General features: G+C 37.6%; 1 protein-coding gene across 1 annotated transcript in view; it reads left to right on the forward strand.

Annotated features, from left to right (window-relative positions):
* The window catches only part of CDH12 (cadherin 12), a 977,416-nt gene that overhangs the window by 700,917 nt on the left and 262,374 nt on the right, over window positions 1–14,125 (forward strand). The window lies entirely within an intron of this gene.

Raw genomic sequence — 14,125 nt, forward strand, 5'->3', positions numbered from 1 at the left:
ACAACAGTCTTATTGACATGAAAAGTCTGACACATATCCAGTTATAAGTAACTTTAAAGATACCTTTCCTCTTGAAAGGTGCTATGCAGAGTATTTTCAGGTATTAGGGATCAGCAAGCTGTGGACTTCTGGCCAAATTCTGCTCAATGTCTGATTTTGTAAATAGAGTCCTATTGGAACACACCTGCACCCATCTGGTTACATGTTGTTAATGACTTCTTTCAGGCTGCAAGATAGTGTTGAGTACTTATGACAGAGACCTTAAAACCCATAAAGCCTAAGATACTTCTTATCCGGTCCTTTACATAAAATATTTGCCAATCCCTAAAGTATACCATTAATAGAAATCTGTCTGCTACATGTATCCCAGTTTCCTCATCTATAGTTTATAGAATTATATCATTTGTATGGAGTTCTTTGGAATTAATAGTTTACTACTTCCTTTGATTTATGATATTAAAAATAAGCTCACTTTTTGACAATTTCTCTTCTATTTTATTTACTTTCATTTGTACTGTCTCCATTTGTATTTAATAATTCTTAGAAAAGTGGAAAATCTTTCTAGGCATACTTGAAGGCATACTTAGACTTGAAGTCTAAGATAGATGGGGCTATTGTCCAAAGGAACTCTGGGCACACTATACTTCTATATTCTAGAAAAATGTAAGAGTCAATTTTGCATTATAAGTTTTCTAATGAGATCCTGATATTAAGAAAGTTTAAGAAATCTGCAAACAGAAGAAAAATAAAAATAATGTTCTACAGGGCTTCCCTGGTGGCGCAGTGGTTGAGAGTCCGCCTGCCGATGCAGGGGACGTGGGTTCGTGCCCCGGTCTGGGAGGATCCCACATGCCGCGGAGCGGCTGGGCCCGTGGGCCATGGCCGCTGGGCCTGCGCATCCGGAGCCTGTGCTCAGCAGTGGAAGAGGCCGCAGCGGTGAGAGGCCCGCGTACCGCAAAAATAAGTAAATAAATAAATAAAAATAAAAAAATAATGTTCTACAGTCTTCCAAATCAATTATACATTTTCCATTATAACACACATAAACATATAACACATAGAATACATGATCAATGTTTTAAATATGGGAATAAAATATTCAGATAATTACATCAACATCATTTTTATTATCTTCCTAGTGAAAGCACCCTGTAGATAGGAAATTGTGTCAGTTTTGTTCGAGACAGGCTGCAGTGTTTAAAATTGTGCCTGGAAGATATTAGGTGCTGAAAAAATATTTGTATGCTGAAGAAATGAGCAAAAATCCAGGTGCCAATATAAGTAATTTTAATTTTATGTTTATGCTGTATTTTCAAATTGTTGTACAAAGAGAATATGTGATTTTCATAATTAAATATCAATAATTATATATTATAGCAAAATTAATGGTGTAATTTGGAAATAATACTCTAGAGTAAATAAAGTTCACATGACACAGCCGGTACCTTGGTAAATAATGTGTATCCCTCAAGTGGTTAAATAATTGAGTTATAAATAAAATATATTTAAATAAGTGAAATTATAGGGTGGCTCCCAAAAGAAGAAAAGCATTTCTGTCCTGTGGCATATGAAAATCAGGAGGACCATGACATACAGGGATATTTTAATAAATCAACCCTGTAATTTATAATTTATATATATATATATATATATATTTAAAGAGTGGGTTTTATAAATGAAAACATAATAATGTGGCATATAATAGATAAAGAAGCCATAGCAATATGGATAAGACTTTAAAGAGAGTTATGTAAGAGTTATGGAGACACATTTGACGCTTCGTAATGAGAGAAAGAAGAGTTATCTTTAAAGAGTTATGTTTAAAGAGTTAACTTTAACTTTGTAAGAGTTAAAGAAGAGCTGGAGGTAATTCTAAGGGGAAAAAGAAGTCTTGCAAGCTTTGTGCAATCTCAGTATTGTCTGGAATTAGAGAATGTGTGCTGCTTACTGTTTTTCTTTTCCTATAATAGCTCTTCTTCCTTTCCTTCTCCCACCCCACTATTTTTCTACTTGAAAAATTAAAATCCAATATCGATTCACGGACCTGACCATATCCCTCATTATCCCTCCAATAATATACAAGAAAAACCTCTCTAGTATTACATTTAAGGTTTAGAAATAAGAAAATCATTTTAAAAATTGGTTAGCGGGCTTCCCTGGTGGTACAGTGGTTGAGAGTCCGCCTGCCGATGCAGGGGACACGGGTTCGTGCCCCGGTCCAGGAAGATCCCACATGCCGCGGAAAGGCTGGGCCCGTGAGCCATGGCCACTGAACCTGCGCGTCTGGAGCCTGTGCTCCGCAACGGGAGCGGCCACAGCAGTGAGAGGCCCGCATACTGCAAAATAAATAAATAAATTAATTAATTAAATTAAATTAAAAATTGGTTAGTACATACAAGTACTTTTTTACTTGAGAAAGACAAAATATTTTCTTGGTGTTCAGAAATCCAATCGATAGCTTTGTAGCCTCAATTATTTTTGTGTCTTGAAATCTGTACTGATATGTAGCTGGGTCATCCTGATGCCTTCTTATGCCCATTAAAACCCTCCAAATTAACACCCAGCCCCCAAATCTCCTCCCTCTTCCCTTCCCCATCCCCCATGCTCACCTACTCCTACCCCATGGTGTCCTCTCCCTGTCATGATGGTCCTGTAGTCATTCCTTTCTTCCTTACATAATTCCTTTTAGAAATATAGTCTGTGCTAATCTTAGGCTCATTTTCTTCCTGGATTTAGTCCCTCTGGAATTCTGGTGAGTAAAACTCCTCACTCCATTAAGTATTGGTATTATTTAAATCTTTGTGGTTCTCCATAAAGAGTAACATGATATTTATTTTTGCAACCCAAGGGCTCTTTTGCTGACGGTGGTTCAGATTCCCGTGGGGAATCTGTAAAGGTGCTTTCAAGGCTTAGTCTAGCAAGTACGTCAAGGCATGGATTCAAACCCCTCTGTTACACAAGTTCAATGCCTCCAGTAATATTTGAAAGGAATGCACTTTCTTTGTGTGTTGGAAGAAAATCATACATTAACAGCATGTCTATTGATTCCCATTGAAGCATGAAGCAGCACTGATGAAACAAATGTGGGACTATCTCCAGCACAGATGATTTCTGTAAAAATTTAGAGGATGTACATGCTGCTTAGGCGGTCATGATGAAACCCTTAGGTACTAGCAGTGGTATATCAGTGGGCAGATTCTCAAATATGTGCCGTATGTGAGTATTGAGGTAGGCACTGATCACTATTATGTAAAATCTATTAGCACATGCATCGTGACCCTGCTTGATTCAGTTTATTTCAAGAAACAAAGACAATTTCAGGTGCCCTAACTACAGTCCAAAATCTTGAGTGTGAAGTCCACCATTTGGTCATGTGTGTGTGTGTGTGTGTGTGTGTGTGTGTGTGTGTGTGTTGGTAACAGTTTTATTGTGATATAATTTTCATACCATAGAATTTATACACTTTATGCAATTCAGTGTTTTATTGGTATATTCATATAACTGTGCATCACCACAATCTAATTTTAGATCACTAGTCACTTTTGTCCTACCTGGAAGAAATCCCAAACCCATTAGCAATTACTCCTCACACTTCACACCACGTACTAGCCCTGGGCAACCATTAATTTACCCTCTGTCTTTATATATTTGCCTAGTCTGAACATGTCATATAAATGAAATTCATACAATATGTGGTCTTTTGTGGCTAGCTTCTTTCTTTTAGCTCAGTGTTTTCAATGTTCATCAATGTTGTAGCATGTATTAGTACTGTATTCCTTTTCAGTCCAAATAATATTCCATTGCATGGTGGTGTGTAAACGAGCCAAACATAGACACTGTAAATTGGCCCCCAGGGTGTGTATGTCTTCCCTGCAGGTTGATACCTGTTAGCTCAGAAGCCCATGTTTACAATAGTTACTTTAAACCCTTTGGATTCTAAGTTCGTCATCTAGGCCCCTTCAAAGGCTAATTTCTCTGACTGCTCATTTCCCAGTATGTGGGTCACACTTTCCTGTTTCTTTGCATGTCTTGTAAGTGTTGAAAGCCAGACTTTATAAATAATATATTGTAGCAGCAGTGATTATTGAACCTCCAATCCTCTCCCCTGGAGGTCGTTCTTGCTGTTGTTTGCTTGGTCATTTATTTGTTTAGTGAATTGGGTGAATTTATTTGGAAGCGTATACTACGTCTACAACGTGTGACCTCTGTTCAAGTTTGTTTTCTCTTGTTGATCTTTCAACCTGGCTACATATGGTATTGGTCCTGCATCAGCAGAAGCCACCTATTTGTCAGTGGCTGTGCTTAAGCCCCTTAGTTGGTCACATTTTTACCCTCTACCACTGGATATCTGTGTGACTTGTAGGCTGCTATTACTGAGTAATAAATTTGCATTTTTTGCTCCATGTTTAGTTGGGAACTGGTACTTAAAGATTTTATCTCTAATTACTTCTGAGAGGGCACAGTATTGAGGATACACACATTCTTCATGACTGCAAGGGATGTGTATAATTTTTAAGTCTGGATTCCTAGGAGTTGCCCCGGGGTCAGAGCAGATTATTGCTCAGTGGGTGTTTGGTGTGAAGTTGTATTTAAGCTCCTTGTGCCAGTGAAACGACCCCTCCCTGCCGCCCCCGACCCATGTTGATGTTCTGGCTGCAGGCTGGGGAGTGCTTTCACATCTCTTTCATTCCCAGTTGTGATCTCTAGTGAGTGAGTACAGCTTAGCACATGTGCATAGCCTTCCCAATCCCTAGAGTTGACTGATCCCAAAGGGCTCTTCTTGGTTATCCTTTTCTTGGTTCTATTAAACTCCTGGCTGCTCTTCCATTCTGTTCGTATCATAGATTTACCAAAATCTTTAATTGCTCTGTGCAAAGATCTCCACTGTTTCAACAGCACTCTTGGACAAGGAGTTCGCATTCTGTTAGAAATAAAGTGTGTCCTCTCAAACACAGCCCTGGAGCTCTTTATCCTTTTGATCTTCCTTTCTCTTGAGAAGAATACCTGAAGCTCTGCAACAGAGCTGGGAGCCAGGACCTGCTCTTCCTGTAGTGCCATCCTCATGCTATGAGTGGCCATTGGTGATGGTGGTGACACGGGGTAGCCACTCCTGATCTTCTCAGTTTGCCCCTACAAATGCAGAAACTTTGCCCTACAGTGAGCTAGGATGGGCCCCTCTATTCTCAACCAGGTGTGCCTGGAGTAGAGCTTTCAGTCTCTGAATGGAAGCTAGTGAGAAAGGAAGTCTTATTCTTTCCACCACACCTGCCTGAGACAGCATTTCTGAAACACAGGACTTGGGATGTGAAACGCCACTGCCAGCCTTTTCCTCCCAAGATAAAACCCAAGCTTGAGATTAGGAGCTGGATAAAGAGCCTCCAACTTCTTAGTTGCTCCTGTCCAAAGTAGAGAGCTTCTGTAGCATAGACCTGGGACATATAAATTTAATAATATCACCTAAGAAAGCAGGTCATGGCTCAATATCACAGACTCGTTCGGTTCTTACCAAGATTTAGTAGACTTCCTCAAATGAATGTCTCTCCATTTGCTGTATATGCTTAAGACAACTTCCAGTGACTTTAAATGATTGTTTTTTATTTTTTCAATTGTATTTTCTATTTTTTAATCTTTATTAGAGTATAATTGCCTTACAATGTTGTGTTAGTTTCTGCTGTACAACAAAGTGAATCAGCTATATGCATACATTTATCCCCATATCCCTTCCTTGAGCCTCCCTCCCACCCTCCCTATCCCACCCCTCTAGGTCGTCACAAAGCATCAAGCTAATCTCCCCGTGCTATGCAGCAGCTTCCAACTAGCCATCCGTTTTACATTTGGTAGTATATATAAAATAATTTTCTTAGTAAAATTGCTGTTTTGCTCTGAAGAGTGTCTACTGAACCCCTCACTTTGCTATTCTGAAGTATTGCACCTACACCCTATTTAGTTTTGCTCTCAAAATGTACACATTATAATTTGCTCTTTTCCCTTCAGTACTGATTAGCCTCATAAAACTAGGAATTCAGGAAGACTGCTCAGGGTTGTGATGAAATTTAACATCCTTCAGATAATCTTGGCTCTTTTGCTAGAACTGTGATTTAATCCAGTCTTACTCTAAGCTGATTTTCTAAGCAGCTCTCCATCAGTCCCTTGTGGCTGGCCTCCTGTAAGTTTTCCTCAATCTATCACAGCTAGAGCATTTTTCCCTTATTTTTTTTTGCTACAGAATTTGAATGCAATATAAAAATCTAAACTATTTTCCAATGTAAGATATCCTTCTTCCAGGCATCGTGAAAGTGGTAATAAAAATGGAGATCCTGTGGCTTTCAGCTCTTGAATTACTACTATTAACTAAGATTTCCATCATTTACAAGGCAGTCTCTGAATAGAACTCTAAAGAAGTTCTTTTTCTCCCAATTTTGCCCCCTTACTCTGTGTAAATTTCTCCTGTGTCTGGTAGGAAGTAGCTTGTACAATTTTTTAGCCATTAGCCAAGCCTCCAGGTAATGAAATCTTAGCCGTTTTTATGATAAAATATTTAAAAGTCTCATTTATTTAATCACAATTTCTTAATTTACAAAAATGGTTTCAATATATTAAGAACTGGTTTTCTACTGAAGCTTTGTAAACAAAAATTTCTAGTGAATATTTGCATCAGGGTGTTGTTTTATGTGGTAAATAGGTATGGTCAAAATGCTTCAAAAATTGTAGTCTCATCCTTGAATATAATCACATTATGATTGAGTTACATTTCTGGTAATTTTTTATTTCCTAAGAATGAATAATTGCCTCTTTTTTCTATGTATTAATCATTATTTCATCAACACACTTTCCAACAAAGTGTGAATTTCTTCTCTGCCGTTTAAAAACACTATGTAATTCATTCATTTTAATTCATTAATTTCTCCTCTTTGGTGTTATACCTCTTGGAATTCTTCTTCTCTTTAATCTGGACTGGTGCTCCCTGAGCCTATATACAGTTTTCTTCCTAAAATTCCTCTCTATTATTGTGCTGAAAATTCCCTTTGCCTTTCTTCTTGTTAAATATCCTTATTACTGAAGCCCATGCTTTCCTCTTCTTTTTTTTTAAATAAACTTTATTTTTGAGCACATTTAAATTTACAGAAAAATTGAAACAATAGTACAGAGAATTCACATATATCCAGCACCTCTGAGATTATATCTTACATTAGCATGATACATTTGTTACAATTAAATAATAAATATTAACACATTATTATTAACTAAAGTCCATACTTTATTCAGATTTTCTTAGCTCTTACCTAATGTCCTTTTTCTGTTCCAGCATCCCATCGGTTACATTTAGTTTTCACGTTTCCTTAGGTATCTCTTGGCTATGACAACTTTCCTTTTTTTTGTTGTTTTTTGTTTTTTAAACAAGACGTGCCTTTTTTAATTTATTTGGCCACATTGTGTGGCTTGCAGGATCTTAGTTTCCCAACCTGGGATTGAATCTGGGCCCCCTGAAGTGGAAGTTCAGAGTCCAAACCACTGGGCCACCAGGGAATTCCCAAGATTTTCCTTGTTTTTGATGACACTCAAAGTTTTCAAAAGTACTGCTCAGGCATTTTATAGAATGTCACTCAGTTGGGATTTGTCTAATGTATTTCTCATGAGTAGACTGTTGTTATTGATTTTGCAGAGGAACACCAAAGAAGTAAACTGCCTTTTTCAGAACATCACATCAAGGGTGTTCTAACAATGCAGTTAAAAATAACACCATGAATGTAAATGTGTGCTCAAATCTGTCTTCCGAGAGAGGGAAGGAGAGAGATTGTGTTCCTTGTCATCCATACTGGAAAGATGTCCCATGTTGAGTTTCTTTTTTTTTTTCTCCCACAGATATTTTTTCTTAGCTTATTGACGATACCAGTATCATATCATTTACTGTGTGTGTGTGTGTGTGTATATATATATATATATATATATATATATATATATATATATATATATATATATATATATAGTAAAGAGTAGGGTCTGGATAAGTCAGAGAGCAAGGATGAATGAACTCCACAGATCAAGATCAGAGAGTAATTATCACCTTCAGACATCTTTATTTAACTTCTAAGAGACAATGGAAGTGGCTTTACCATCCATACTTCTCTACTTCTCAGTGTTAAGTTTGTAAAATAGAAGAGTTGGGGTTAAGATTTTGCTGCACCAGAGAGAGTGTAAATTTTCCTTTTGGTTTGGGCTTACTAGGACCAAGAGAGGTGTGGTAGGGATATTTGCTCATCCCCAATGTATTCCAAAAACGAGAACCACTTGTAATAATTAACATACTTGTCAACCTAGTAAGACATCATCTAACAAAGATAGACCCTTTCAGTGTAATTTATATAAAGTAGACCCCTTTTCAAGAGCTATTCTTAAAAACAAACACACCCAAAATTAAATAAGTAACTACAGAAACCACAGCCTTCGGTATCTCTCAGTTCTAACGACACATTTAACGGAAAAGCTGTCACTGGGTATTTCACATCTAACTAACCCCTGCTTTAATATATGACCATTTTTTTAAATCTCCCTTCTGCTAAAAGCAATGTGTGGCTCCACAGACTCATCATTGGGTTTGGAAAGTCTTTGGAAAGCCAATTTGGCTCCACAAAATTTAGGAATAATAGACAAATGTAAAATTTTAAACACTGTGCCCGAAATCCAGTATATGGAGTAAAACGCATCTCTGGTGATGTCCTTTGTAACAAATATGTCTTCTTTAAAGTTCCCATGTTTCCATAGGGTGCTGACACCTCAGAACAAGTCTCTGTTCTTGATCTTGTAACAGCACCGTTGGTGCTGGGGCAAGTGTACCCAGGTTGATGGCTCCTCATAATTTTTCCTTGTAATTTTGGCTATGTTTCATGCCTGAGGGAGTTGTTTCTCTTTTACTTAAGAACCAGAGTCCTTCAATCTCCTTGCATTACTTTTGTTGTGATATAACACTTTAAAAGCTCCCCGGCTGACAACGTGGCTGGAGGCTGGGATCTGCTGGGAGCAGCATCATGCACTGAAAATAATATCTGTTCCTCTGTTCACTGAAGCACCACAGTTTTATAGAGTGTTGGAATGGATTTTAGGATCCTAATGCAATAACATGAGTTAGGAAATGCATGTGTATACACGTTCTAATTGAGTGATGAGATTAACATATATTTTATTTCTTCTTGTATTTAGCTCTACAGACATAAGAATATTGTTGGTGGTGTCCCCACAATTCAAATGCTACCTGACAGACAGTTACTTAGCGTAAAACTATGCTATGACGTTATTAGACATTATTCCTCAGATCTGTCTTGTTCCAAAGCCTATCTTTTCATTTATTTCTTTTATTATGATTTTTTAAAACTATACCAAGCCTGGAAGTGACCCCCAAATTCAGAGTCATCACTTAGATCCCACAGGCTGCCCTCTCATCTGACAGACCCCAGCACAGCACCCCCAGTTCAGTCTAACTGGGAAGAGACTGAACAGCTGGAAAGTGCCTTACCTTCTCTGTGCTTTGGGTCACCCGGCCTGTCTAGCGCCTTGCTGGGTGGATTAGCTGGGCTGTTGTGCCGTTTCTGAGTTTTCAGCCACCATCCAGTCCTGTTAGCACACTGGCCATGTCTATTATAGCTTTTTTTCCCTTTTCTTCTGTCTCTGCCTAGAATTATGTGTCTCTTTTTACACCCTGGTGGGTGAGGGCTGGGGGTCCTGAACCTCCTGACTTCAAAGGAACTATATTGACCTAATTGCTTCAAATCTTCTAATTTCACAGAAGATCTAAATGAGTCTAAGAAACTTTATGCTGCCCAATATTGAAGTAACTACTTTGCTTTGGAAACAGAATTTGGAACTCAGGTCTTCAAGCTCATATTCATTGTCTTGCTAGGATTTGAAACCCTTGATGCTCTCATCTATTTATGCATTCATTCATTCAGGGATAGTGGAGAACAGAATCCAAGGGGATGGGCTCTTGAGTCAGAGTGCCCAGATTCAAACCCGCCTGCTATGCAGTCCTCTGTGGACAATGGTCAAGTCATTTAACTTCTGTATTCCTCCATTCTATCTGTCAAATGGGTATAATAACACCTTCACAGAACAATTGTACTGGTGCAGAACACACAACATTATATGGAACATAGTGAGTTTTCAGTGAAAGTTGGCTATTATCATTCGATGACTGATTCCGTCAAACTTAACAAATGCTTTTTTGGTACTTACAATACACTGTTATAGATGCCAGGAACAGCACAGCTGAGAAAAGCTGACAAAAGAGACATCATTGCTACTCTTTTAGCCCCTGTTCACTCTACTCAGAAAAGTGGAACAAATAATCATACAAATAAACCTGTAATATAAATTATTACTATTGTTAATAATATTATTTATCAGTAAAGGGTTTGAGAGAAGGGGAGAATGGCAAGGGTCTAGCATGGTGTAGAGGTAGATCATGCAGGCCCTATTAAGTTCATGAATATCATCATAAAAATCCTGGCTTTTAAGATCTACTGTCTTAGCAACTTCCAGATATACAATACAGTGTTAACTACAGTCATCGTGCTGTGTGTTACATCCTCAGCATACAGTGAGAACGCTTTACATTTTTGTTTTTTGGTTTTTGGGGTTTTTTTTTTTTTTTTGCGGTACGTGGGCCTCTCGCTGTTGTGGCCTCTCCTGTTGCGGAGCAACAGGCTCCGGACGCGCAGGCTCAGCGGCCATGGCTCACAGGCCCAGCCGCTCCGCGGCATGTGGGATCTTCCCGGACCGGGGAAGGAACCCTTGTCCCCTGCATCGGCAGGCGGACTCTCAACCACTGCGCCACCAGGGAAGCCCGGCTTTACATTTTTAATTATAGATCTTTCTACTACAATGTGGTATGTGAGTTCCTAAAAAGCTTTGCCTTCTGCAGAATTCATACTAAAACAGCAGCATTCATGGCAAAGAATAAGATTAAGTGCATATCTTCAGAACCTATGAGGTCACCCCTGGCCATCACCATCCTAATGAAAATATCAGCTAAATAAACTACTCATTCATTCCTGTAAATATAAAAACATATTTTAACAAAAAAGGAGAAAGTAATTTGATGGCAGGGATACGGGACACAGCAGGCTAAGTAGAATATGTGTCCAGAGAGAACCAAAGGAAAGAACAAGAAGTGGGCACGAGGCGAGGGAAATGGGGGGCTCTTCTGCCACACTGTACTCTTCTGTGGCTCCTTTTCACTTCAGCCTCATGACAATGTTTTGCATTTAGGGGCTGTTTTTGGTGATGTGAATCTTTACAGTGCTGGGGAATTAGCTTATGAAAAAACATACTTTCTATGTTACTTTTACATTCTTCTTCACATCACAAACACCCATTCTAAGGTGACAAAAGGAGGATGATGTGGGCCAATTAGAACTTCTGAAAGATTCCTCTAAAAGGAGATCAAAACTCAGATTTCAGACACCTCCACTTCCAAGGGGAAAGTGTATCTGGACTCATAGTGATGGTACTGATGATGAATATAGCCAGCTGGACAATATCAAAAATCTCTAATATAAAATAAAAAGGCACTGTTTAAAGAAATAACTTTAGGTATCAATGCTCACTAAAATCTGAATTTTTATAACTCATGCCCCAAAAAAATGGAGGAGAAAAAATCAATGGAACAGAAAGGCAAAAGTACAACCTAATTATATATAATAGACTAGGTTTGGGAAGTTAGAGTTCCTGCCATCCATTTATTCTACTCATGTTTATCTCCCTATCTGTTCTGTATATATGCCTGGGGTAGGATTGACATGAGTAGGGGAAGAAACATGGACAAGGTGGAAAATACAAGAAATTAAAACATTTTAGTTTTTGGTGTTAGTAATTTAAACTTGAAAACAGATGAGGAAAACGTGCATTATTTTTACACAGGCTTATTGCATAGAGTTGCAAATATCCTCGGACATCGCAAATATATTGTCACACAAACATGACACAGTTTGTGCTAGATATTCGAATTTTGAATGTTAAGAATACATTACTTAAGTAGAAATTGCAGGTGGGATTTAAACTCTATTGTTTAAATCAGTTCTATTCAGTAGAAAATAATGCAAATCACAAATGCAAGCTGCCTCTATAATTGTAATTTTTTAGTAAACACATTAAAAATTAAAAAGAAATAGGTCACATTAAATAGTTTATATTTATTTAACTTCTATATCCAAAATATCACCAGGTCAACAACTAATAAATATAGAAACAATAGTGGGATTTTACATTATTTTTTTTTGTACTAGTTTTTTGAAATGTATATAATTGAAAAGTAGAGCACATCTCAACATCAACTTGTGAGATTTCAACTAGACAGCCACATATGGCTAGTGGTTAACATATTGCACAATATAGGTCTAAGTTAACGTTTTATGAACATTATTTTGCCAGAATGAAAAGATGCAATAAAATATATACTGTTTATGTTTTTGTTAGTAGCTAACAGGTGCACCCATTCAGGCCAGAAAAAATACATATCCTGCTTTATTTCTCCTTTTGGGAGTGTCCTTGTAGGATGCTCTCAAAGTATAAATTTTAACCCTCCCCATCTCATATCTTAACTCAAGCATAGTGAATTGCTCCCACGTTAAATGTTTAAATTTGAATATTTGCAAAGAATGCATTATACTTTTTATTATATTGTATGTAACTGAATAATCATTAAACCAAATTGCAACTGACAGGTTGACAAAATGCCCTGTTTTATAGGTGTGTGATTGAATATGTATTGATTTTACTTCTCTTGTTTTGGAAGCGCTGTACATAATTTCTGGCCTCCAACACTTTTGGCCCTTGGAAACTTCTCAGGCTGTGGGCAATGGGCCCCTAGTGCCAAATGCATGAAACTTCCCTGGCTGGAACCACATTTTTCCCATGCTGCTTACAGAACATAGATCTGCTCTCACCTTTAGGTCTCACTGCAGTTGGCACCTATAACAGGCTTTTGCTAACTCAAGTTTTCGTCACTTAAATTTTGCCATCAGGATACTCTGTTTGCTATCTTTTTTTTTTTTTTAACAGCATTGGTAAATTTGCCCTCATTTCTTTATATGACTATTTATTTTCCATTTCTGATTTAAGAGAGGGAAGGATTGTATCTGTTATCTTATCTACTGTTTAACAAAGGTCCTAGTACCTTGTAAACACCCAAACCTTAGATAAGCGAATGAAAAAACGTGTTTGTTGTAAGGAGATGTTCAAAGCTCATTTTACCTAAATGCAGGGCAGAGGTTGTCCATCTGATAGGGACCCAAGGTTGCTCTGAGCTGCACACCACCTACAAAATAATTCATTTTTATCCAGTGTTTCTAGTATGCCAAGGCTAGAGAAACTTTTTTTTTTAACTTAAAGCTTATATTAAAGCCTTATAAAACAATCTGAGATTTTCTCCATAACTTACATCTTAGTAAGATCATTTACGTTTAGTAATTTATGTTGTTCTTTCTTTCATGGTCCTATTCTTCCTATTCTCTAACTTCAGAGAATTTTTTTGCTTTTTTAAAACTGCTTTGTTTTTTCCTTATTCTCTAAATCTGTGCTTCTCAATCTTGGCCTATTTTGCTCCTCCCAGGGAATATTTATCTGGCAATGTCTGGAGACATTTTTTGGTTGTCAAAACTGACTGTGAGAGAGGATGCTACTGTCATCTGTCGAGTAAAGGAAAGGGGGTGCTGCTAGAAATCATAAAATGCACATGCTGGCTCCCCAGCAACAAAGAGTTATCCATCCCAAAATGTCAATTGTGCCGTTTGTGAAATCCTACTTTCAGTTCACTTTAAAAATAGTGATCCTGGAAAAGAACTCTAATACGAAAAATACGTGCACCCCAATGTTCATAGAAGCACTATTTACAATAGCCAAGACATGGAAGCAACCTAAGTGTCCATTGACAGATGAATGGTTGAAGAAGATGTGGTATATATAGACAATGGAATATTACTCAGCCATGAAAAAAGAATGAAATAATGCCATTTGCAGCACTAATGCCATTTGGATGGACCTAAAGATTATCATACTAAGTCAGACAGAGAAAAACAAATACATGATATCCCTCATATGTGGAATATAAAAGAAGTGATACAAATGAACTTAT

Source organism: Orcinus orca, chromosome 3 (genome assembly GCF_937001465.1).
Source record: "Orcinus orca chromosome 3, mOrcOrc1.1, whole genome shotgun sequence".
Classification (NCBI taxonomy): domain Eukaryota; kingdom Metazoa; phylum Chordata; class Mammalia; order Artiodactyla; family Delphinidae; genus Orcinus; species Orcinus orca.